The following is a 27,513-nucleotide window of genomic DNA, read 5'->3' as shown; positions in this document are numbered from 1 at the left end:
GAAGGGAAGCTTTAATGGAACCTGCCGGGCTTCTACTGAAAATGAGTTGACTAATTCCACAATCCCTACTGTAACTTGGACTTTAAACACCGAGCCCCAACAGGAAGTTGGACTTGCAGCACCAAGGAGCCAACTGCAAACACTCAAAACTTTAAACACCAAGTAGCTAATCAGTCTAGACTTTAAAGTTTAAACACTACATGAAGTTCTCTTGCAGAAAAGGATGGTAGCAGTCAAGCTTGTGACCAGTAATTTCAAAAAAAAAAAATCCATGTTCAAAAATGCAACCTGCTATAATCTTACAAAAATAGCTCTAAAACAGTCTCGTAAACTAAAAAGGGAAGACCTAACCAATCCTTAAAACTGTTAGGTAACTTAAACTAATTAGGAAACTAAAATAGGCTCAAAATAAAGTCTTAATTGCATTCTACTAATCAGTCATGTGCTAGTCACATGCTAACTTAGATTGAACAACATAGAACTGGTTCAATTTACCTAAGCCAAAACAACTTAAAATAAACTAAGCGAAAAAGAATTTTTCTTACTCAATTTAATTAGCCATCTTGTAGGTCTATAAGTTGGCCATAGAAACCCATGTATCTAAGAGTGTGTGTGTGTGTTCAATGAAGAGATGCAGTTACCGTTTAACCTAGAGATAATACCACCAATTTGGTTGCACCAGTGGAGACCCTGGAAACCTTCTGCACCCAACCACAGAAGAGTTGGCACTATTCCTCCTCAGTTGAACTAGAACCATTCATGCATGATAGCTACACAGAACCATAGATACTAAGTTGAAAACACACTAAGCGGGGTCACCACTTAACACTAATAAAATTTTGGTTTTGGACAGATGAGTAATAACCAGCAAACATTAAAAAACAATGGGAACTCAAGAAAATCTCACTCACAATCAGTTCAGTAACTAAGGGCTCTCCTTTGACTGTAGCCTAATCTAAAAGTCAGGAAATATTTCAATGAATTCTTTGAACCAAACTGATCAGAAAGATACTGGATGACAAAATCATGTGTAACAAGACACCTAATGGTACAGATCTGTATTTCTACATCCGTAAGAAGAAACCCAAGCAAGGCCAACTCATGGCCTTCTCTGTTTTTTCTTTTTCCTTTTTTCACTTAGTTTTATTTCATGTTCAATTGTTTTGGTTAGACTAATTGAAACATGGAGAGACTTAAGTTGCAATATTTTATTTATCAAGTAGTTACTAGTTAGTAAGATCCACATTGGCATTGGATAATGTAGATGCCATGACTGGACATAAAAAGAAAAATCAAGTAACGTCAAACTAGCTTCAAATTGGCCAGACTGGACCAAACAAGCAACCCAGCTGTGAGACCAGCCAAAGGCCAAGCCTCACAGGCCCAGTCTATGCTGGCCAGGGCACTCCAAGCCCCTATTATTTCTCCAGTAGTACACTTAGTGGTATTGCTAGGAAGGCGCTAGAATGTACTTTAATGTTCCTAGTTACTAGTGTTTTGACTTTTACAAGCCTTTTTCCTATTCCTGGGTTATCTATTTAATTTCCTAAGTATTAGTCTAGAGTCTAGTACTAGTCTTCATGTCATTTTTTTTTTGCTTGGGTCTAATAATGTGGACATGTCGAAAATTCCCTTGTCGCAGAATCAAAGGCCTCTTCAATACTTTTTGTAAGTTCCAAAAGAACCAGCCTCCCTGCTTTGGCTATAAAGAAAATCATGGGAGTTTTCATGCAAAATATGCAACCAAAAAACAGAAGCTCTCTTTGAGAACTCTCACTTGAAACTCAAGCAGATATAGATCTCAGCATTTACATTCAAGGTAGATCTACCTGATAGTGCTCTAGGTGGACTCGTAAGGTTGGGCTTGGACATCTAGCAACTGTAATCTTCTTTCTCTTAATTTCAACTTCAAAAATCATCATCATACCCAAAATCTTCAACCTTCCACCACATCAACTTCAATCCATGGGACCATGTCAAGATGACTCTTCATCTTCCCTAGCTTGCAACCCCTCTATCCTCTTTTGGACCTGCGCAACCTGATTTTTATCTGAGTTGTCCTCCAAAACTGATCCTGCAAGGACCCCATTGGATTTTCCATCATGATTTTTCCAGAAGACCCAAACAGGCTGCTGCTTGATTTTCCAGGAAAGGAGCCTTGCCATTGACCAGTCACCTTCAACTGCTGCCCAGAAATTTCTCGTTTTGATTAGTAGATGTTGTAGTGCCCACTGAAGCCTTTAGTGGTTTCTATTTCAATTTAGTTTGAAGTTTTAGCTGGTTAAGCTTATTAATTGTTATTTTTGAGTTTCCAAAGTTTCTAATTGTTCTGAATCAATAAATGTGCAGCCAATATAATCAGTTTAGAAGAGAAATTAATGAAAAAAGAGGCATGCTGCTACACTTGACTATGGAAGAAAACTCCCATTTCAACAGCAGAGATAGCAGTCGGTGAGAGACCCAGGGACCCAGGGCTGAGAATGCCCATCCATACTAACTCACACTCTTCTATCTTCCATATCCCCCCTCCCCCATGATCTGATTTGTCATCCTGATTTGAAGTTCGTTTTCAGATTTAACTTCTTATCTTTTTCCTTAATACGTCCCGAGTTGCTGTTAACAAGTTAGGTTCTAAATTCCGACGCAACTTCTGCTCTACTCAAGATCCAGATTCCATATACAAGCTTCTTGTTTGCATGAATTGGAAGCAGAAGTATCCAGCTGTTACAATCTGCTTCAATTTGGTTTTCAATCCATCTCCTCAATTTTGACCAGATTCTGACATACTGATCTGGTATCCCTTTTTCCAATTCTGCCTCTGTTTTTTCTTAACCATCTATCTATACCCTGATATATTAGTATCAATTCTAATTTATTTATTGTTCTGTTTCCTTTAATTATATCAAATCCATATGCAGAATCAATTAATAGTTTAATCTCTGAAATTACTGTTCTGGTCATATCCTTTTGCTGCTAGGATACTCCATATGTACAGGTCTAAATTGGGTTAAAACTTCAAGCTATAAGCAAACATACTGCACCCTAATTACTGAACTTTAGTATAGTTTCAATGAATCCATCCATCTGATTTTGAGAAACTTGATTTATCCTTAATCCTGGATTTCCATTCTCTCAGAATTTATGTTTAGGAAAATTTTGCTCCTGGATTTCCATTCTCTCTGAATTATTTTTAGGAACATTTTGAACTTTCAATTGCAGACCTACATTACCTACCTGTGGCATTGACTAGCCCAAACAATGGACTACATGCATCTCCCTCCAACAGAACTGAGCTCCAGTAGCCTCCTATTCCATGAAAAATTTTGGTCCTGTAAACCAAGTTTATTACCAACTAAACCCAAATATACAGCATACTCAATCTTCTTTTGAGTCTTGTATTTCAAGAAACCAAATAAGATAATAACCCAATTGCCCCACACCACTTAACTTTTTGCCTCTTTGCAACACGTAGATCTTCTCTGAGAAGTAATATAAATTCTATTTTCCTTATTCCAATTACCTTTTCAACATCAAACCACAAAAAAGCTTAGTGATCTCAAGTTCTTGAACCTTCAATTCTAACTTTCCCCGACTTTAAAAATGTTGGTATTTGATAGAATTATTGCTATAGCAAGTCCATAGAAAAAGAAACTAAGAACCAAAAATTATATTATCAAATACCTCTAGAAATAGAAGAGAAAAATATCAATAAAGCCTGGCATCCCTGCCTAATTGAGTCGATGCAATTGGATTAAATAAATTTGCAGTAAACAGAACCTAATATGCCAAGATCATGCGTCAAAAATTGGAAAGCTTTACAGAATAACATCTGGACAAAGGAAAATGTTCTAACCTTCCTCTTCAAGCAAATTTGCTTCATCTGCCTCACGTAATTCTCTCTGAATGGACTGAACAGCTAATTTCTCGCGGCTAGCTTCTTCTGGGAAGGAGTACAACATAATAAGTGGAGCAGCAAATAATTGAAATGTACCATCCAGAGTGGATAACATATAACTTCATCCGAAACAATAACAAATATTGATTATCTCTGGTAACATGCACATAAAGAATGACATTGATGACAACGGTGTTGTATCATATATGAATTAAATGAAACTAGCTTCCATTACCAGTAAACTCAAGCTGCAATGAACAGTAACAATACTTATTCTAACCTTGCCCACAAAGCAATTGCTTAACATCATGAAGTTGAAAATAAGCAAAACAAAAAACTATTTGGTAAGGATATTATCAAAATTTCACCCAAAAAAAAGAGAGGATATTATCAAGAATGCGTCTCTGATAAACATACTAAGTCATTGAACTTATTATATTTATTAAGAACAGCTAAGCCAGTAATGAAGTTTCATGGTTATAAAAGCACAATAATAATCAGCTATTATTTCCATGGAAACTCATAGGCAATACAATTCATCAAGACAAATATTTCACCCTTGCATTTTTCCTTAATTGTTATCTTCTTTTTCCCAGCACTAATTAAGTTAAAATGTTATTAATTCATATATTGATCTAGGCCTTTTCTCCAAAAGCTTAGTGACCAGCAAATGAACGGAGTGTCATCAAGAGGAATATTTACTCTTTCTTTTTTCCTTACCCTTCTTATCTTCTTTTTACCAGCACTAAGCTAATAGCCTAATATGTTACTAAACATATTGATCCAGACCATGTCTCCAAAAGCTAAGTAACCAGAACATCAATGGAGTGTTCTAAACCACTAATAGAAGGTATGAAGCACACAGATGCCTTACTACACCACATGACTTAGAATTACTCTCACAAATTTCCTATTTTAGAAAAAGGAACCAATCAATTAAACACATAACATGGAGTACAGATTCTACACAACTTTCATCCAAAAGGACATCTCCTAAAAGATAACATAAAATAAATGGCAGGAAATACACAATAACAACTTCTAGAGCCAGATTCCCTATCATTAAGTCTTCTTTTTTTCAGCTGACATTACAAACAACAGTCTGCCACTATTTGTCCATGCAAACAATACTTTGACATTTTCTCTCCCTCTGCAACAAAAGAAATAAGTTGCAGGGAAGACTTCCCATGTATATCAGTCAACCATTTGTTTCCAAACAATACAAACCACCGCAGATACCACTGGTATTGCAAGCAACGTAACTCTTGACAAAAACTAAACGCTTAGAGGAGAGGGATGGGGAACCAGCAGGAGCTTAGAGGAGACGTCAAAGCAGATGGCTTTCCAAATCAAGTCTAAGGACCTACAATCAAAGGTCCATCTCCTAAGGTTTCACTCGCATCATAAATGGTGTACAGTAGCTCCAAAACCAACATATCAACACGGTTACATCTTATTGGCTAGAACTTATATAGCTGCTACATTTACTACCACCAATTTTTAATGCTTTTGGGTAGTTACAAATTACAATGCATTCTCAGTTGCATCCAGTTGATGAATGCTAAATATGATGTTCTAAACCAGAGTCTTCAAATCACGAATACCACAACAATAATATATATTAGTACCTGCTGTGATTTCTGAGAAATTTCCAGATTCCAGAAGCCTCACCATAGCTGCCATTCTGCACTTTCCAAGTGCACATACCATTGAGACCAAGGAAACCTACGGATCAATACTCTGCATCACAACATCAGTTCACACAAGATCTCAACCCCATTACTAGGCAGAATGCTCCAAAGTATACAAGCAATCCAGTTCAGAAAATATTCAGTGAAAATGTAGCATGACTTGATTAGAAGGCAAACCTAAACATGTTAAAATGACTTCTGAAGTATGCATGCATACTTCTCAATTTAAATATATATATATATATATATATATATATATATATATATATAAATGCACTTATGAAACAGAAAATAAATAGGATTACAAACAGTAAACTACAAAATTCACATCAAAACACAAGTATAAATGCTAATTACCCAAATATTTTGAGAGATAAGCAAGTTATAAGTTTATAGCCAAAGTGAGAAATTTACAGATATTAGTCCCTTTCACAGGGTGATTGTCGGTGCTGGCAAAGATGGTACTCAGTCATTGAAAAATTCAGCAGTTATATCTAAGTCTTTGAGAAACAGTAACAAAGGGAATCTTTCTCAGACATGCACATTTGGAAGATAAACTATGAGCTATTCCAAAAGGGCTGTTGAGCTTGCTTATTCATAGGCAGGAATCTAGCTTCCACTGTTGCAATGCTGTGTGTGAGAGAATGACCCTTCCTTCTAATTCTAGATTGCAAAGAGGTTGTTGAAGCCTAAAGCAGAGAAAGCCATGGAAACAAGCATCCATAGATTCCCCACACATCAGCTGTATCTAATACACATCCAGATTGGACATGTCCACAGAATAAAAACAAATACCAAAAAGAAAATTTATGTAAAGATTGGTTATGGTGTCAACAAACTGGCTGCCAAACCCCAATTTTTTTAAGAAGACTTCCTCTCTAATTTTCTGGCCAAAACCAAGTGCTTCCCATCTACACTCAAGAGCAAGCTAGGAGAAGTGATTAAACAACCAAAAATTTCCTGAAGGGCATCAAAGCACAGATGACAAGATTGACCAAATTGTGGAACTAGAAGCCAATAATCTGTCAAACAAAATATCTCGTGCAGCAAGGGAACCCAGGACCTAGCATAAATGGGACACTTGGCAACACAATGGTTCTACATGAAAAACTAATGCATCTCTTAGCAGAAAGGATGTAATTTGTGAGAAATCAGTTTCAAGAAACTACATTTCAGGAGGGTAACTTTGAATTGGTTTACTGCAGGTGGCATGTCTAGATACCATGTACAAAGAAGCATTGCTCTGCAAATTCTATATTGTGTAGGGGTTGGGGAATGTCTGTACTTATTTGTAGAAGGTGTTCCTTAAAGAAGTTGCAGAAGTTGAAAAGCTTCAATGGCTGCCGCAGAATTAGAAGAAAATGAAAAACTAGAAATTCAGTTTTGTTAAACCAAATCTTACCCAAAAGCTTACCCTTTTAGATCCCAAAATGTATCTTCTCTATCATATCTACAACCCATATTTAACAATTTACCTACCCCATTTAGGTCCATTAGCAACCTTTAAACCCTAGGTTTGGGTATCCAACTGCTGTTCAACAACAAGGATTCTGGGCTAACCCTAAATTCTAGGGAAATATTTCAATAAATGCTAACCTTAGAATTGGGTACATCAAATGATCTAGGCTGGAGGAGATATTGCAGGTTGCTTCCATGGCACAGCCCTAGGGTGAATAAGGTCACGGAAGTCATCAAACCGATTCTCTGATCCGAGCAGCCATGAAAGATGATGTAACCCAAGGTCTGGGCCAGACTTCAAGATCCTCTTAAGAGAACCAACAGTACAATTAGGCTTGAAAACCCTGCTGTTCTATGTCAATCCTCACTCAATTCTTAATGGACAGCAGCTGCATATAACCAATTAAATCTTGTGGCAAGGGCTTTTGGCTTCCAACTCCTATGGCTAGGGTTAAGGGGTTCTAAGGTTGATTTAGGGATGATGGGGAAGAATATCAAGACTCAGCTAAGCTGTATTAGCGCCGAACTAGAAGAAGATACTTCTGTTTTGACAGAATTTTGAGTGCAGAATTATTCTTAAAGTTAGGGTTTAAGGAATTTTAGGGTTTCTAGGGTTAGCTTAGGTTGACTTAGGGCTGGAAATTGAGAGAATTAATGCTTTTATTGTTCTGTAATTTCAGAATTAACTCCTTAAGGCTAGGGTTCAAAAACTAGGTATCCAAATTGGCTTAGGACTCTTGGTTAGGGTTAAGGCTTGCTCCAATTGGGGTGAAATTAGGAGGGAAGGTCACAAGGGCTAGGGGAATGATATTCCTAAAGTTTGGGACAGACCTAACAGTTAGATTGTTGTAGATCTTACCTTGAATTTTAGGTCTAAGAAAAAGTCCGAAAATTTCAGAAAAAATCTGAAAAATAAAGAAAGGATATGGGGAGGTGAGGAGATGCCACCACAGGGTTAGGGGAAGGGGAATGGGCTTGGGAGATGGGTTGGGAATGAGCTTACTTGTAGGAGAAATGGATTGTTGGACAATTGCAGAAAAATTGGTCTTCAATGGCTGCTGTCATGGTTGTCAAGGCGGCAAGGCAACCAAAGTGGTTGGGTCATTTTTTATATACAACTACTTTTAAACTAATAAATTTCAATTATTAAGCTAAACAAACATTCAAGAATCATATTCATCCACAAAAAACAAGCATTTAAGAATCATAATTATGAAAGATGATCCAAAAAAGGGGACAAACATATGTTAATCTCATCAAGCATCATAAACATATGACTATGAACTATATCAAATTATAAGTACGAATATGAAAGTAGTAATTTTACATTTTTACTTACCTCTATGATGGTGTGATGCAAATAAGAGCCTTATCCATTTAATGATTCATTGATTCCCAATTCCGAAATAACTAACTATTCAGTTCATATACGGCTCTGTAGAATAAATTTGATTTTTTTAAAAATCAAAACAAATATTATAATGTACAAAATGTCAAAAAAGAGGTCGCTTTAGCGTCTAGGCGGCAATAAGGCACACAGGGTGACAAAGCAATAGCAATTTGGCAAAAAAGCGGCTGAAAAACCACTTAGGTGGACGCTTTGAAAACCATGGCTGCTACAAGCTTTGAAGATGATGGACAGAATTGAAATAGCAGAAAATTGTTTGAACAATCAAAACACAGGTCGTAGCTCTCTCTCCCACGACTCCAACTCTTCCTATAATGCTTTTATTCAATTCATCAAATCTGATTTGTTACATGGGGAGTGGCTCTATTTATTGCCATATTACATTGAAGGAAAATAACTAGGACTCAGAAAAGGAAAACCAACTTGAACTCAACTTAGGAAACCTAAGTGGACTCATCTTAGGGAATCCAATTAGGATTAGAATTCCCTACTACAACTAGAATTAACTTTCTAAATTATAAAAGAAATCTTAAGAGTTCCTAAACAAATACAACTTGCAAACTAAAGAACCAACTTCCAGAAAGAATCATACTTGAAAATTTTGGGACTCTTACTCATACAAGGACTCTTCAATAAGTAGTTAACCAAGGACTCAAAAAAACAAAAAGTAGAGCTTCATTGTAGAAAGTGAAGTACAACTAGGGAAGTCCCTTCTCTTCTTGGGACTCTAACCGAATGAAAAACAAAGAGTAAATCATTGCTCCTAAAATTATTTTGGATTCTCTTGGAGCACTTTGGAGCCCAAAAGTGGGGAAATGACGAAATTACCCCAAGGGTTATCCGGCCAACTTGGTGTCACATGATTGTGGGCTGAATTTGGGCCTAAAATATGAAAGGCACTAATGTTGCCAAACATAGTTACATTAGAAGAAGTTGATCTAAACTGTTTCCAAGGGTTTCATAAGGCCTAGGGTTAATTTCTCAAACCATAAAGCCACTAAGTTGGTCCAGGGGTATTTTGGTCGTTTTGCAAATTTCATGGTCTCCTACGTCTCCTAGGTCTGAGTCCCATTCAGTCCACTAAGTGTCAGGACCCTAGATTTATTTTAATCTTCTGATTTAAGTAAGTATTTTATGTTTTATTGAAGAGTCCTTGTATAGGTGAGATTTCTAGGTTGTGTTGAATCCCCTAGTTTCAATCTACTTCTAATTAGGACTACATATCTACTCTTAGAATCTAAATTGGATCCCTCTAGAGTAAGATATGATAGAATATTTTTTTATGTGAGAGTCATTAGTAAAGATAGAGTCAGAATTAGAGAGGCAATTTGAATTGATTAATAAAATTGAGATTGAAAGTTTAGAGGAAGAGAAGTCGTGGGTTCCCATTGGGGAAGCCTGTGGCAGCCTTAGAGTGAGTTATTTCAGCCATTGCCTTCAAGCTCCAGCAGCAATTCAACAACGACAGCAGCCTACTTCCACTCCCAAGTAAGTACAGCCCCTCCGCCTCCCATACCAGCCCCCTTCTCCATCTCCCCTAGCCCATGCAAGCTCCCGCCCTCCCCTCTTCCTTGCAGAAGCAGCCTTTCCCCCCCTTTCAAACTCTTAGATCCCCAAACCCTATCCACCCCCTCCCACTTCTACTTGTATCACACCCCTCCCCTTACCATATCCCTTGTAACAACCCCCGTATTTCTAACCTGGAATCCGTATTGCAAGTCCGAGAACCCGAAGGTCTAGTTGGATTAATTTTGTGGAGTGTCCAGATAGAAGTCCATGATCCATATCCAGAACCCATGGATCTAGATTCTCTTGTTGAAGAATCTGCCTTACTGGGAAGTTGGATCTCTGGTAGAAAGCAAGTGGTGTTTGGAGATGTCCGGAATGAAGGTAAGACCTCCCCCATGTGTTGTTTTGGATTAGATTGTGTTTGGGTTTCAACCCCCTGAACAAAACACCCTTGTATAGCAATATACTTGGGGGCGGTTGCTAGTGGCGGTTGATTAAACCAAACGACCGCCACTTTCTACTTGTGGGAAAATGCCCTATTTTGCCCCATGTTCGTTATAAATAGCATCCATTGCCCTATTAACGCATTATTATGTTCGTATTGCTATTTTGGGCGATTAGGCGAATGGAAACGTCTTGGAAGGTGGGCAAAGTGTTGTTAGTGATCTGAAACATTTTCCCTTCTATTCTTGGTGATTCTGGATAAGGTAATGAATCTCCATCTGCTATTCTCTTCTTTTTTAAACTCTAATTGATATGAACACATCCCCATTTTTGTTAGTGGTTACCCACTTGGTTAGTTGTGGCTCTCTTTCCAATATTCTTGATGGGATCCTATCCAGAAACGAATCCCCGCATTTGTTAAATGGATGGATCTCATCAAGGGGAATGATTTGGGTATTAGATCTGTGTTAATTTTAGGGTTTCTTGTTATCCCTTTATTATAGACCTATCAAGATTGAAATTCGGACTAAGATCATCCCAAAACGGATTGAAATCGAATGATCAGAAGTCTAATTTTCGGAGTTGGAAACTGTCTCGAAACAGGGCGGTCGCTTGTGGAGGTCACTTAACCTAAGCAACCGGTACTAGCAACCGGCTAGTTTCCGATTCATCGTGTAGGTTTGATTTTGGATTTGTTTTGACTCTTATACATTTTTGTAACCCTGCATATAAGTGTCCTCTGTTTATGCTTAAAGTCTTATAATTGTGTTTGGATTGCAATTTAAAGGACTTCTACTAAATTATAGGTAAGGACATACATTCTTATTTATATGCAATTACATATACATGATGATTCAGCTGTTCTATTTACTATTCTTTGATCATGTAATTTGCTGTAATTGTATAAACCATTTGAATCTTATTGTATACTTATTGTTTGTGGTATTCCTTGATGTACTTCATCTTTTATGATATTGCACAATTGTTCATGGTATGATAAAGAGTGATGTAGTGTAGTTGTGATGGAAGGGGTATTCCATTGGGATATCTTGGCTGGAGATATCAAAGGGCTGTGGTATGAGACACATGCTCACTGATGCCTCTAACACTATCATGATTACTGGATGACATACCTAGGAGAGTCTAGAATTGCATGGCTAGGTACCCCACATGCTATTACCCTTTCGGCAGGGGAATTGAAGCCGGGTGACCCGTGACAATGGTGATGTGACTCTGTTTCATCCTACAGCGGTAACCAGTCCGGTGCGGAGACTCAGTGATCCACTGTTGATCATGCAATGGTAGGGTTGCATATGTTAGGGTTGGGCTCATAGACGTCCAAGGAGTGGACCGGGTGTCGTGAGGAGTCATGAGAGCATCCGCCCTAATAATATGTAGATGACCATAGGGTTAAGGAGTGGAGTCCAACGGCGGTAGCCGGGTCCGTGAAGGTTCTCACTCCTAGGTTGCGAAGGATACTGAACCGAGTTGGTTGCATAGTTGTCACGGCGACGAGGCGATGCGAGGCGGTTTTAGCTAGTTGGGGCGATGAGTCGACGAGGCGCCCTCCGAGGCGCTTTTGAGGCGGTCGAGGCGTTTTAAGTGAAATTTTTACTTTATGTACATCTTATACACTAATTCATTATAAACCTATCTTATATATAATAAAAAAACTAATATTAGCCATTTAGCCTACCTTAAGTCATCCATAATACTACAAACCACACATAGTAGGTCCTAAATAAATTCCAAGTATCATACTACTTGGAGTAGGAATTGTATGCAGTAACCAGATAGCAGGTTCAGAGTATGAAAGATGTTGAATGACCTTTAAACAACAGTAATCAAATACTACTTGGAGTAGGATAGGATGCAGTAATCATATAGCAAGTTCAGAGTATGACATCAGAACATTACATGGATAACAACCACGTGAAAGTCACAGAGAAGTAGCTATGTCACAAGAACCATAACAGAAACTTTAATTGCAATTTGCAAGTCACAAAGAAGTAAATAATTAGTTAATAATCTCCAAACAGAAATTAAATAACGAGTAGCAACTTATAACATTGTTAAAACACAAAAGAAAAAGAAAAAAAGCATGTTGGCGACATACCGTCGCCTGAGATGGTGAACAAAATCACCGGAGGCATTGCCAAAACGTTAATGAATTAATGTTACAAATGATCCCATGTATTCCGTGTAACATTTGTATAAGCATTCAGCCATTAGATTATTCCCAATTGGAATCTAATTTCCAATTTATTTTTGGCCTTTGATTTGAAAAAAAAAATGGTGGTTTTTTAAAATCCCATAAGGCGGTCGCCTCAGGGTCTGAGGCGTCCAAGGCGTCCGAGGCGAGCCCGAGGCGACGCCTCAGAGCCTGAGGCGCTCGCCTTATGGGCTCCAACTGAGGCGATACTCGCCTCAGGCCCTCTAAGGCCGCCAGGACGCCAAGGCGTCGCCTAGGCGACGCCTTGACAACTATGGTTGGTTGGTGCCATAGGGGAAGTATCTGGACTTCATATAGTATGTTACCATTATGACTTGTATTGGATTAGAAACCCCAACATGCGCCAGTACTCATTGCCAATGGTCGTGGTGAGAGAGTGTTGACTTATCCCCAGCCATGGTTTGAGAGCCAGGTGTGGATTTACCCCTTTGCCCAGGATCCCTACAGAGGTAACCAATCCTTGCCAAATCAGAGTGACTAGACCTACCCAAAGGAGGGCTGGTGTATATCTTAAAGCATGTCAGCTGATAGAGACTTGCATAGTTAGATCTTCGTAGCATTCATATTTCTGCATACCATCCATATCATTTCATATATGTATTCGTAGATTGTATTGACATACATATGAGAATTGTCTGTTCCTTACTGAGTTCGTCAAAACTCATTCCTTTCATTGTATATATTATATGAGGTGTACAAATGATGGCACAACATCAGAAGTTGGAGATGATTCGTATGAAAGAGCCTTCTCGTATGAAGCTGATATGGCACAAACAGTGGTACATGAAATTACAGAGCATGAAGTCTCTTGAAGATGTTTGGTGTGCGCTTATAGCACCCATTGATGGCCGACGGAGGCAGATTGTCAGGATTTTGATGATCGTATGGAGAAAGATTGGAGGACCCCCTTTACTTGCTAATTTAGAAAACCAATTTTTAGATTTAGAAAAGAAAACCGAAAAGAGGATTATTTATTTTTTTTATTTTGCTTCCGCTGAACTCGATATTACATTTGATTCTTGATTCTTTCCTTTGATTCTTTCTTGGATATTTATTGGAGTATTTGGACTCCTATAACCTTTTTATTGATTATTGCACTTATTCTTGCTCTTGATTGTCTACACTTGTGTTTATTATTATTCATGAGTAAGACCGTGGATCCTGTGACGGTTCACTCCCACGGGTTGTCGGGCGGATAACCGAGACCGGCGGGTGGGGTGTGACATCCCTACCCTTGGATCCTCGATTAAACCCTCCTCCATTAGGTTTTGAATTTCCTGCACTTCATCTTCATCCTCTAGAAACCCAAACCCTAACTTACTAGAAACCCTATATCACTCAAATTCCTCAACCAAACTTCAGAACCTTTTAGGATTGGCATCCCCCACCCCCTAGTCTACCTCTTCCTAACTGTAGTTGACTTCCCCAAGAGTCCTAACCCAAGTAGGATACTTCAACCCAAACCCAAAGGTCCCAAACCAATTAGGACTATCTGGAAAATATCAAATAACAATAACAGTCCCTTTCCTAGTCCATCTGAAACCTTAATACCTAATCCCTAAGCCCAAAATTATAAACCTAACCTGCAGTTACATTGCAGCAATAGCCGAAACACTAAAACCCTTCCATTCAGCCCTAAAACCTAATAAACTCAATCCAAACCTTTTATACTAGATCTGAAATTCTGAGACTTAATTACAGCAAGGTTCCAAGCTTCAAAATCCAGAATCCCTATTCCTAAACCTGGCCGAACCCTTCTAGGCCATTACTTTATCCTTCCAAACCTTAATTCCTCCAAAAAATCTTCAGTCACAAGCATACACAAGTAACACAACCCTAGAAGACTGCTAGTTCCCTAAGAGAGGATCCTGGAGTGAGCCCAATTCTAGGGCAATATTTCAACAAGCTAAACACTAGAATCTGGTTCACATCAGAATTGCTCCATCACTTTGGTTCTCCTAAGATGAGGAGCCCGCAAGAACTTATGAGGCTGCAACAATTGGCACAATGGTGGAATACAGGAAACAGTTCGAATTCCTAGCAGCTAGCGACACAAACAGATTGAAAGGGGTGTTAATAGCTGGAGCTCGAGATGAAGGGACATTTAGAGAAGATGACCAAAGAGAGAGGAAAATTATGGCTGAGTTGAGAGGGCATGGGCCTGCTACACTCGGCTAGTCAATGGACTTGTCCCAGTCCATCATGTGGCCTAAGAAAACACCATGGGCCCAACCCATTCCATTAACCCAAAGCTCCACCTACAATGTAATTAAGTTAGCCCAACTAGTGCAGCTGGATTGAAAAAACACCATGGATCAAAGCCCAGCCCACATAATCTGGACCCAACTAGTGCAGCTGGACCGAAAGCCCACTCGTGAATCAGTACAACCCAAGAAACCAAGCCAGTCGAACGAATCATCGTCTTCAACCTTCCAAAATCGAGCAAGGCTTTTGGCCACAATGGGAAACCCTAGTGGGTCTGTAAATGAGGGCCATCAGGAGCTGTTAGCCATCGCGAGGGAGGCTGCTTTGATTCCGATGGCAGCAGTGCTACACCCCATGGACAAAGACGATCCCAGTGGGTTGGATGGTGATAGTTAACTCCCAGGCATTCCACTCACCGGGAAGTTTTTGAAATCTTCCTTGATACCAGGATTCAGGTACTTCCAGCTCAGGTTTGGATACAAGAGGTGGATGAATGCTCTGTTCCATGTATTGAAAGGGCTTCTACGGTATTTACTAGAGTTTCTGAACCCAAAAGGCAGAAATGTCAAGGATCTTTGCAGAGAACATTAGTGCTTTTGCTCACTTGACTTCAGGTGCCATTGGAGGAACAGCTTCTCTTGTTCATGTACCAACAGCAGTTGTCAAGAAAAGGATGCAGACTGGGCAGCATGCTTCTGCTCGTGAAGTTGTCCACCTTATAGTTGCCAACAAGGGGTTTAAAGGAGATGTCCCGCTTGCTCGTTGTAGCCACTAGCCACTCTGTGGTTAGAGTGGGCTTTGTTTTATTCCTCCTTGGAGGTGAACATACCAAAAAGAGGAGACTAAATGATCTTCATATGTTTGATCTGAAGTCCCTGATGTGGATCCCTCTCCGCTGGACAGGAGCAGGACCATCTCAGAGATCCAACCATGTATAGCTCTTTATGATGATAGGGTTCTCCTAATTATTGAAGGATCATCAAAGTCAAAGAATCTAAATGACTTGTACTCAAGGTGCGAAGTTTCGGCAAAATTCACCGGTTCTCCAAGCGAAAGTTCTCGACATTTCGACCTAAATATAGCCATCCACAAGGGAGCTTTACTTGTTTGCGGAGGTCAAGTATGCCAAAAACATTGAGACTGGAGACAGCGTAGCCATCAAAGTCCTCAACAAGGATCACGTTCTCCGTCACAAGATGGTGGAGCAAGTTTTTCTTTTCTCTCGGTGAAATCCCAATCTCCAATCTCTGGTATGAAAAATTCCCTTCAACCCAAAAATTCACGTTGCAGATTTCCTAATCTCTCTGAATCAACACCAGCAGCACCAAGTGGGTCTCTCAGTGGTGAAATCACTCTGGTTCTCACAGTAAACAATGTAGCACCGACGGGATGCGGATCATGGTTCCAGCAAGGGTTTCCATAGTTGCAACTGTGAGATGCTCTTCTCTTCTATCTCCATCCTTATATTTTCATCTTCTCTTCATCTGGGTTTATGTTGTCTGGTTGTGAAGAAACCCTAAAGATTTGAAACACAAAGGTTCGCGGCAATTTTTGCCGCCGTTTCGCAGGTTTGGCGATTTTCCGCCAATATTGGGTAATCTCATTTTCGAAGGGTCTTTCGGTTCACTAAGCCAAAACGACCGAAAAATGGCGAATTTCAGTTGAATTTTGGCAATATATTTTATCATGCTTATACTTGCTTGATTACGAAACAATAATATGGTCAAGAATTAAAGTTTGAGGTTTCCATCCATCACCAAGGGCAGGTTACTCTGGAGTTTTATGTGGAACTAAATGGTATGTGGAAGCAGGAAGAAACGACATGCAGAAACACTGGTCTATGATGTTCTAAAGGTTGAATGGTCTATGATTTTCTGTTGGGCATTTGAGACACTGCTGAATTGGCGTGGTTGTGCAGCAAGCATGTGAAGACCAAGCTTCCGATGTAACCTCACCTTGAGGACAAGGTGAATTTCAAAAGGGGTGATAATGATAGGCCCTGGGAGCAGGACACATGGACGGGGAGGTGCTTACCATAACTGACATTTTTTGGTGGGCAACAAAAAGGAGGAATACATGAGAGGCATGATTTATCTTTGTAGAGAGTTTAGGGCAGCCATAGGCTGAGGGGCAGCTTCTGCTGTTGGGCAATGCTTTAGGGGGTGACTGGCACCGTCAAAACCAAAGTTATCTTTCATATTTTGCTTGTGTCTTTCATATTTGCATTATCGATTAGAGGATTCTTATCACTGGACCAGCGCAGCTCTTAGGGAATAGTAATAGGTGGAAGGATACAAAGTTGACACAACCCATTAAGCAATGAGGGCCTCTTTTCGATGCATGGTAGGATATTTCTAATTAGCAAGAGAGCCCACATGCTAGATGAGGTGAATAACCCTTCATCCCATATTCCCATGCATGCATCACTACTTTTTCACGATAGAAGATATTTACCTGAATAACAAAAAGTGATGCAATGAATATCTTAAATCACTAGAGATCACAAAATTACTGTTTGTTTATCCGATAATAGCAAATAAATATTCCCATTATCAAAATAACTTACTTAATGAAGAAAAATAAGCTTGTTAATTAAAGATTGTCAGAAAGCACCAATGCAGAACACAAGAACAGACACTTGAAGAATCTCATTGGCTTGGGTTTATGCAGAGCCAAAGAGAAAAGTAAAATGCAACTCAGCAATAAAATATATCAATAAAAGGCACCTCTAGTTCCTGCAGTGGATTTCGCACTGTAGCAAGTGAATTGCTGCTACCATATTATAGCACAAAAATCCTGTCAATTCCCAAAAGGCAGTTAGATAGTGAAGTGGTCAATTTACAACAAAAAATTAACCAAGCATCAATTTTTTTCCTTTTTTTTAAATAATTAAAAGGAAATTAAACACAATAAACAAAGCCAGCCATAAAACAGGTGGAAACTGCACCTGCAAAGACAAGATACAGAAACACCCACATAAAAGCCTACATTTTAGTTACATAATGCAAAAGCATATTGCATTTCTTCTAGACACTAAATTCAATCAAGGACTTGATGAATGCTACAAATTATATGAGATCTTGATGTAATGTCAAAAAATGAAAATATGGGGGAAGAAAAGGACAGGAAAAAGAGGGGGGATGGTACAGGCCAAATACGACACGATAGGCTAACAGAACAAGACAGAACACTATGCCAAAAAGTAAAAGAGATAAAAGCAAGTGAAATAGATAATACCGGAGGACACTCAGATGGTGTTCAAATGTTTCGCTAAGCTAGCTTCCACAAGTGAGAGGGATTTGCTCACCAAGTTGAACAATAACAGTGGAGAATGCTTATAACTGATGATTTCAAATCTATTTTATGTACATGATGCTGCCGGATTTTTCAACACATGCAACCATAAATACGAAAATGTATAAAAAACTGATACAAGGGGTGAAGAGAAAAGAAAGATGATTCAGCATGTACATGATATATTATTATGACTTGCTCTACCTCAACTCCCTTAAGAATCTCATAAACCCGCAGTCCAAAAAAGATTTTGTACCACCCATTACATAATGTCCCTCATCCATCTCAAAATCCAAGACAGACATCTTAACATCTCTTCTTGATCAACCGATGCAGAACCCGACGGCCACCCAAAGAAGGTCTAGGGTTGCTGCCTAGCACCCTGCAGCCCTGCCAGCAGCATGGGGAATTTCGGCCGGCATGAAGGACAATTTGGTAATTTTGGGTAGTCCTAGTCAAACCCAGCTAGGTCCAATCGAATTCAAAATTGTATTACTGAGTCTAGTCCTACTCTTATTTTGTTGTTTTACTTGGTCTAAGTTTAGATAAAACAAGGGTCCTAATCATTTCAGAAGAAGCTCTTTATTTTGGTTTCTAATCTGAGTACCAGTAGCAGTAGTTTAATAAAGGCTATAAATACAGCCTATTGCTTGTAATCAAACTAGTTTTGATGAATGAAATTTGCAAAGGAGTTAAAGCCAAGGGAAAGGTGCGACTGAGGTGCCTAGGATTTCCAAGTTGGGAGAAACCTTGCAGCAGCTTGTGTTGTGTGTACTTCTTCAACTGTTCAACAAGTTCCTATCTTCTATAACAAGTGACCTTCCCTACCCTTTCCCATCTACTAACCCCATTGCAGCCCTAAGACTCCTCTTCTCTTTTCTTCCCAAACCCTAGTTTCTAAAATCTCCAAATCCCACCCCCTCCCCTTGCCTAATACTCAAACCCTAGAAGCAGCACTCATCCCCAAAACCCTAGTTTCCCTAAACCCTAAACTTCTGATAATTAAATCTGAAACCAAAACATCAAGGTTTTATCAGCCCTAAGCTTCTAAAACCTAATTACCCTCGCCATAAGGTCTAGAAACCCTAAATTTTGCTTGTTGGTTCATTATTAGATCTTGGTATCTGACTCTTGTCCTATTGGACCTACATCTCAAGCCACCTTCCATGCCAATTAATATTATCAGCTAAGGTAATCCCTCTTCTGAATCCTATCATTCTATGTCTCTTCTCTACTTAAAGAAACAGGTTAACGATTGCCGGGATTAAATCTCAAGCCCCCTCTTGATATCAATTTATTATCAATATCTAACTCATTCACACCTTGCCCATGGACAATGACAAAAAACGGCAGTCTCAAGTTTAGACAATAGGAACGAAAAAAAAAAGGAAGAGAGGAGGGCTTGAGGTTATATACCGTCTTTCTCCTATTTCTGTCTACTTTTCTGATGTTGCAAACTGCAATTCTCTTCTTAACTCCGCATAATTATATTTAAATTTTTATTTTACATACTTCATTGTTGCCCAAAAATATTTTTGGACGTTCCTATCTTATTCCAACAGTTGTCCTCGAAAAAATTATCACCGGAAACCAAATCCTAGAATCTGTTGAGATGCTCGATTTGGCAAAATTTCTCCTGAGTTATGATAAATCTCCGATTCGTACTGGTACTTCAATTCTTCAAAATGTAGGGGGATATGTGGTGAAATTAGCCCAAACAAAAGAAAGAATCTAGCACCCAAATCCCAGAAGGTAATGCAGTGCGAGAGCACCCATGTGAGATGAGCTCAAACCCGGATGCAACCTATGAAAGGAAGGATTGCATAGTTAGTAGTATACATATTTCTAAAAGCAACCACGCAAATGCCGCTGAATCAAGAACTTTCGCCTCCATGCAAGTGGGGAAGCGCATGCACCAAAGACAACCAACAATAATATTGAAACTAAGAAGAACCAGGAATCAGTCCGTAACTAATAAAATGCAAATCAAAGCAGGATACAAAACCTACTTTTATGACGCCAGCTGATATGTCAGATCCAAAATTTGAATTAATCGATGAAGCTCTTGAGATAGGCAGTCAGAGGAACTCAGGAAAAATGAAAAACTTCGACTGAATTAGATAAAAACCAAAGAAATTTTTCCCAACCCTCCTTTCTCTTCTCCTGGGAAGAGGAGAAGATCAAGACGAAACGGAAAATTGAAAACTTGTGAAACGTGGTATGGCCTATCTCGCAAGTGGCACTCCCTCACACATGCATGGTTTGAAACGCAGCTTGGCCAGAACTGAAAACCTGGAATTTTTCAGGAGCGGACTAGGATTGAACTGCAACGGTTAACGTTGCGGGCCTGGATCTGATACAGCAAGGTTTGCCGTGAGAACCATTGGAATGGAATCTTTCTATTGAGTAATGAATAAGATTATAAGATGGATTTTCAATTTTTTTTTTTTAAGAAAATGAGACTTTATATTAATATAAATAAATAGAATACAAACAATAATACAGGATTATGTCCTAAAGACACTACAACCCTGTCGCTCTTCTACAACATATTGAGAGAGCTGAGCAGGCAGAGTGAGAGGATCCAACAAAATTTCTTGGTCCAACGTTGCTAATCCGGCTAAAAAATCCGCGCACCTATTAGTCTCCCTAACACCATACATCAAAATATACTCCTCAAACAAATATCTCAAGTGAAGAATATTCTCAACAAATATATCAAGTGAAGAATATTCAAAAAAATGATAATTTGCCTTAAATTGATTTTTTTATAGCATAGGAGAGGCAAATGCAAAGTTTCAGTTTTTTGGACTAAAAATGACATAGACCAAACATCAGAGAGTCCAAATGAAAATTACCACAAAAAGAATAATGATAGTAAGAGCAAATTGGTCATAAAAGTGATAATTTGTCCTTAAATTGACTTTCTCTATAACACAAGAGAGGCAAATGCAAAGTCTTAATTTTTTTGACTAAAAATGACATAGATCAAACTTCTGGGCCAGATGAAAATTACCCTTATTTAATTATCTCATTATGATCGGATTAGTGTTCCATATGATTTTTCTAAATGATGGTAATATCATCTTTTGAAGTATAAAATGGCAATGGAAAAAAAAAAATCATATGTTGTGCACGGCGAGGGATTTTTTTTCTATAATAAACCTATTTGAAAACTCATTTTCAAAAGAAATAAGTAAAGGTGAAATTCATTTTCAAAGCATAAGTGAAGATAGAAAAGGGAAGTTGCAACTTGCAAGTATTTGCTCTTCTCTCTTTGTTGTTTGAACTTGCAATAAAAAATAAATAAATAAAAGAATATAGCTTATCTAGAGTCATTTTATTATCAGTGCGATAAGGTTTCTAATGTTTCTAACACAAAAATGAGGTCAAACTATATTACTCATACACGTAAACAGACTAGTATATCCAAATGGAAGATTTCGTTATTAAAATAAATAAAAATAATCCCACCAAAGACAAAACAACACGTTAGACAACGAACATAAGCACTACCACCTGGTCCATAAAATTATCTCATAGACATTCCTAACCAACTTTCTAAGCAAAGCAATCAAAAGTTAGGGCATTATGAAGGCCAAACCACACCTCAAACTTCATTTATTTATTTATTTTTATATTTAAAAATTAAAATAAATAAATATAAATATAAAATTTTATATATATTAAGACTTCTCATTATAGTTTGTAATTTCTCCACAACTATCTATAATAGATAAATGTATGTGTATTAAAGAATGCAAATATTTTGGAGTTTGTAGAGCCACTTCAATACTACAAAACAACCCTAAGAAGACCAGATGAACCCTCCATTATTAAAATAATTAGGACTAATAAGACAAATTTATCATATACCCCTTGAGGCCTTGAAGAACCCAAATGGACTACCATTAAGTTTGATTAAAAAGGAAGCTAAAAATTTAAAACTTAAATATCCAAATATAGCACGAATTAGGCCTCATTTAAAACCTTCCAAAAAAAAAAAAAAAACACAAATATGTCATGAATTAGGGCTCATTCCAACTTATTTATTTTGTTCAAAATTCCAAGTTGTTATATAAGTCGTACTCATATCTAAACTTGATAGCCCATGGGCTTTACTTTTCTATTGTTACTTGGGCTTAGTGGGCATCAGTACATGGGCTTAAAGTACAACCAATTCTAAATGAAAATCGGCCTACATGAATAAAAAGGCAGCATCTACTATTAAGCTCACTTGTTCATTATTTATTTACTGAATACTTTTTGGGAATGCCAAAAGGGGGTCAAAGACCTAGAAGAAAATAAGGAAATTAGCTGGAATGAAGAACTTCTTCCGCCGTTAGAACCTCCTTCAAAGCGAGAGGGATGTTCTGAAAGAATTTCAAAGGAGTCCCAGCATCAAGCGGCACCTTAGCCATCCAATTGGCAACATGGTTTGCCTCTCGCCCTACATGATCAAAGCAGACACGACCTCTCCTACCGGCCACAACCTTTATTTCATCCATGTAATTTGAATACGTCCCAAGATCCAAATAGCAGGATTGAGGAGTTGTATAGCCTTCAATGAGTCCAACTCCAACTGAAGTGAGTCCGCCTGCATTTCATGAGCAAGCCTAAGTCCCTCAATGATTGCTGCAAGTTCAGCTTTCAAAACCTAGCGAGGGTGAATGCATCTAACAAATGCCCCTCTGTATATTGTCCTTCATCATTCCTGAAAACATCCTTTACTTGGGCAAACCCCTTTCGGTTTTTAACTGATGCATCAACATTACACTTGAGCCAACCTCGCCCAGAAGCCTTCTATTAAGAGCAACCTTTCATCGCACCACCGCTCATGCTCGTCCTAGAGCATGACGACTATGCTTCAATCACGGTACTGACATAGGAGTTTAGAAGTTGCACTCCATTACCAATGCAAACAAAACTCTCTTCATGCATATCTCGATTACGCCAATGTCATATCGACTAAATGGTACATGTGAACTTGGTCGACCATCGCTCATTCTTCTCCGCCATCCACCCAATAATATTAGCATGGAGCCATTCTTTCACCCTTCCCATATAAAATCTCGTACGCTTATCAGCTGGAACAAGAGCATCCCAAACTCCCCGAGTAAAAATGCAGTCTCTGAGAACATGAATAGCATCCTCCCTTCGTCCCACACAAATGTTACACGCTTCATGGTTTGAGAGGTTCATCTTGAGCTTTCTGGCATTCGTTAGGAGACACCCTTTTGACACAAGTCACACAAATGCAATGATTCTTTGAGGGATATGTAGACCCTCCCAATACCTTCCATCAAAGAACTGTTTGACCCTATTTTCACCATCTGCCACCGGAAACCATAAGCTGATCAGACCGTGAGAACAACCTCTTGGGTAGAATTCCATATGATAACATCCCTCTTCGTCATCAACATTGGCGGAGTGCACGTTTCAATCTTCATAATAATTTCACCTGGCAAAAGCGCCTCAAATCTAATTCTGTCTCAGCCACCAGAGCTATCAAGATATTGACATACTTTCTCCTCCAGCATAGAGCTTGGCATGGGAGATAGAGCCTTTTCCATTTTTTGTGCAAATAGAAAGTTATACTAAACGCTCCATACTAATATTTCTGGAGGTAAAATAAGAGTTATCTACAATGAAAAGTGGATGTCCTAAGAATATATATTGTTATCTACAATGAAAAGTGGATGTCCTAAGAATATATATTGTGCACATATCTAAGAATCAAAGGTCACAGTTACCCCAGCTAGACAAAGTTCAAAACTATTCCTGAAGTCCAAAGGACCTAATTCGATTGCAATACACAAGATGGATCCAAAGATCTTCGATTCACCTCGACTGAATCAAAACCAATGACAAAATTATTTTAATCTCTCATGTTGCCATGTAAAGCAAGCAACTACGAGTAAGATCAACAAGAAGTTTAAGAAGAGACCAAGCGTCGTTTGCATACAAAGGAACAAATATCAAGAAGAAGAAAGACTGTGAAAGGAGAATAATACATAATGGCGGCGCATATCCAACTTTTCCATATATTCTTATAGAGTAAGTGGTGATATACAATTTTTTTCCCCCTTTTTTTAATAATAAATGTAGATCAGAATCTAGATAAGTACTGTTGCCTATACCTGAGATTAGATCTACTTATATTTTATATACATATACAAGTTCACGCTTTCATGACCAAGTGGATGCATGGGGTGCTCTTACAACACTCATTGATGAGAATAGAGCTCTACTTGTTTGTCACTGGGATAAGAGATGAAAGAGGGTCTCATAACTCATTTTATAGAGAAATTTGAAGGAAAATACCCTAAAAAACTGAAAGATAATTGTACACCATAACTAGACATATTTGTTTTGTTTTTGCTCATACACTCATATTTGATTTGTTCAATATTCATTTTCTTAGGATTTTAGAGTCTTTATTCCTTTATTAATTATTGAAACGTTCGTTTTGCTTTTGATTATGGAATTGTATGCCTTATTTATTACTGATAGTGTAACTGAGATCTTGAGGTTATATCACACGTATGGATTGTCGGGGCAGATCCGATACAGTCAGGTGGGGTGTGACAATTTTCGTTATTGATCTTGAGTCTTCTTGTACTCCATTCTTCAGGCTCATCTTGGCTTAGACTTTATGTCCATCTTGATTTGAGTTTTTGCCTTCACTTGGGCTTGGGGATCTGGTCTTGAATTGAATTTGGTCTATTTGCTCCCTCTTGGGCTAGACACATACAACTCAAAATAGCCATTAGTACTTTGTGTTTGTTATCATCAAAATTAGTGGAGGCTGATATGACAATGCTGACATGGCACTCTAACAAGTTTGAGTATAGAAAAGTACATAATATTCCTAGACAGCCATGAAAGGTTGGCGATCATTCATGCTTGTGTCAGCTAACATCTTTATCTTTCTCCAATATTTTAAGACAAAACCACTCCTCCTATGTTTGTTCTTTGTAAGCCTACTTATACATTTCCATAATTAAAAGAAGAGGCTTTGGGCCTTTCTCAGGCCCACTTTCTTCCTGTATCTTTGAATTCAAGTGATGCAAAGGCATCAAAGGAGACCATCACCATCATTTCAAACAACATAGATATTACTAAGGGTTAAGGTTAAATTATTCCCCTTTTCTTTTATAGTTTTGAAATTTTAAATGTTTTTGAGTTATTAATATTGTTGATTGATGTGGTACTCGTTTAGGAATTATCATTTTTTTTGTTATGTCCTTTTAGAAAATAGATATTTAGGGGATTTTTGGAGTGGGATAAAATACAATGAGAACTTTTTTTTATTGTATTTTTTTTGATAATTAAATATTTTATTGGCTCAAGTAGAGGGAGTGGCAAGCATCGCTCAAATAACCACCCACTGGAACATTGCCATTCGATCGAGCTTGACACCAAAAGGGCCTTCTTAGCTAGAAGACCGACTGTAGCATTAGCCATGCATAATTTCTAGTCAAGGTAAGAATACCATTAACCAAAGGCTTCACCAAAGGTAGATAATCCTTGCTATGACCATCCACCAAATTTACCAGTTGTTGGTTGTCCGTTTCAGCGTGTATATTGTTCAATGCAATCTGCCAAAGAGTAGAATAATCCTTTCCAAAGTGCAAAGGCTTCACGTTTCAACACTGAGGAAAAATTGCTTGGAATAGACTATGCTAGTTGTGACTTCCCTTCCCAATTTCTACCAACAAAACCGAGGTCACATTTTCTTGATTTTTCCTTCCATGAAGCATCAACATTAAGCTTGATGATAGGTTGATTTGGTGGACCCAACTACAATGTTCCCCTACCCGACTGCTTGTTGACTAGCTCAATTATAGTATACCTTCCTACCATATGTTGTAAATAATATGGAGAGAAATAAGAGAGGTGGGTGAAGAAACATAACTCATAAGGTTTGAGATCTAGGGTGTTAGTTGAAGAGGTGTATCTTTTCATAAGGCGTGAAAGAGTCAGTTTTTTTTTTTTTTTTTTTTTTAAAAAGTAATCAAAAAGGTCTGTTGCATTGGAGGGAGGGTACTTTGGTCTAATGAAGGATTTGCCATAGCTTATTTGAGGTTTTACTTTTCTTTTTTGTAAAAATTTGAGGTTTTATTTTTATGCAGTAGTATGAAAATATGGTAGAGTAATTAGCCATATATATAATAGGTTTTTTTTACGTGTGGTACCTTTAGTAGATCATAAACTAATGTTAGATTTTCTTAATACAATATATTATGTGTGGGTTTCAACCAAACTAACACCCTTAGCCACCATTAAATATATTCAAATTTCAAAAGTGGAAGGACCAAAATGTCCCTCAGGTTATTTAATACATTGTATTAATATATGGTTTTAAAAAGAGATAACTGGTCATTAAGCGTTAATTATATACAACAACAACAATAAGCCTTGTCCCAACTAAATGGGGTCGGCTACATGGATTCTTGCCCTCCAATTAGTTCTGTTCGAGGCCATGCTAGATACAAGGCCTAAGCTATACATATCCTTTCTCACCACTTCTCCTAAGGTTATCATTTTTCTTTCTTCTTTTTCTTTTTTTTTTTTTTTTTTTTTTTTTTTTTTGGTAAAGTCTCCTAAGGTTATCTTAGGTCTACCCCTAGCTCTTCTAGTTCCTTCAATATGGATTATATCACTTCTCCGTACAGAAGCATTTATAGGTCTCCGTTGAACGTGGCCGTGCCACCTCAAACGACTTTCTCTAAGCTTATCACTTATGGGAGCAACTCCCAGACCAACTTTAATATGATCGTTTCTTATCTTATCCATCCTAGTTTTGCCACTCATCCATCTTAGCATCCTCATTTCTGCTACACTAAGTTTATCTATATGATTCTTTTTAACAGCCCAACACTCTGCACCGTACATCATAGCTGGTCGAACAACAGTCCTATAAAATTTTCCTTTAAGCTTTAATGGAATACGCCGATCACATAAGACCCCGAACGCACCTCTCCACTTCATCCACCCTATTTTAATTCTTTGGGAAACCTCATCTTCCAAATCACCTCTTTTACTTATGATTGAACCTAGGTACCTAAAACAATCGCTATGAGGAATCTCTTTATCGTCAAGTATCACCACCTCATCATCTGTCCGATCATGACTAAAGTTACAAACTAAATATTCTGTCTTCGATCTACTAAGTTTAAAGCCTTATGATTCCAAAGCTAATCTCCATGATTCTAATTTGGTATTAATCCCCACTTGGGTCTCATCAATCAACACAATATCATCCGCAAAAAGCATACACCAGGGGACCTCATCTTGAATGTCTTTGGTTAATTCATCCATTACCAGTACAAATAGATACGGGCTTAAAGTTGACCTAAGCGTTAATTATATG

The 27,513-nt window shown here is 38.2% G+C and overlaps 1 long non-coding RNA gene across 2 annotated transcripts; it reads right to left on the bottom strand.

Annotated features, from left to right (window-relative positions):
* Positions 1–212: 212 nt before the first annotated feature.
* On the bottom strand, positions 213–20,272 carry LOC149010820 (uncharacterized). Of its 2 annotated transcripts, XR_016174363.1 has the most exons (5): positions 20,147–20,272; positions 17,570–17,639; positions 8,384–8,479; positions 5,524–5,635; positions 213–3,940 (listed from the first exon to the last, which is right to left on the bottom strand). It is a non-coding gene; the product is annotated as an uncharacterized LOC149010820 (long non-coding RNA). The 2 variants fall into 2 exon arrangements; XR_016174362.1 differs by lacking the exon at positions 8,384–8,479.
* Positions 20,273–27,513: the final 7,241 nt, after the last annotated feature.

Source organism: Hakea prostrata, chromosome 7, assembly GCF_041222555.1.
Source record: "Hakea prostrata isolate BN-2017 chromosome 7, UWA_Hpros_2, whole genome shotgun sequence".
NCBI lineage: Eukaryota > Viridiplantae > Streptophyta > Magnoliopsida > Proteales > Proteaceae > Hakea > Hakea prostrata.
Note: the sequence above shows the minus strand (reverse complement) of the source record. Positions and strands in the feature narration are given on the sequence as shown.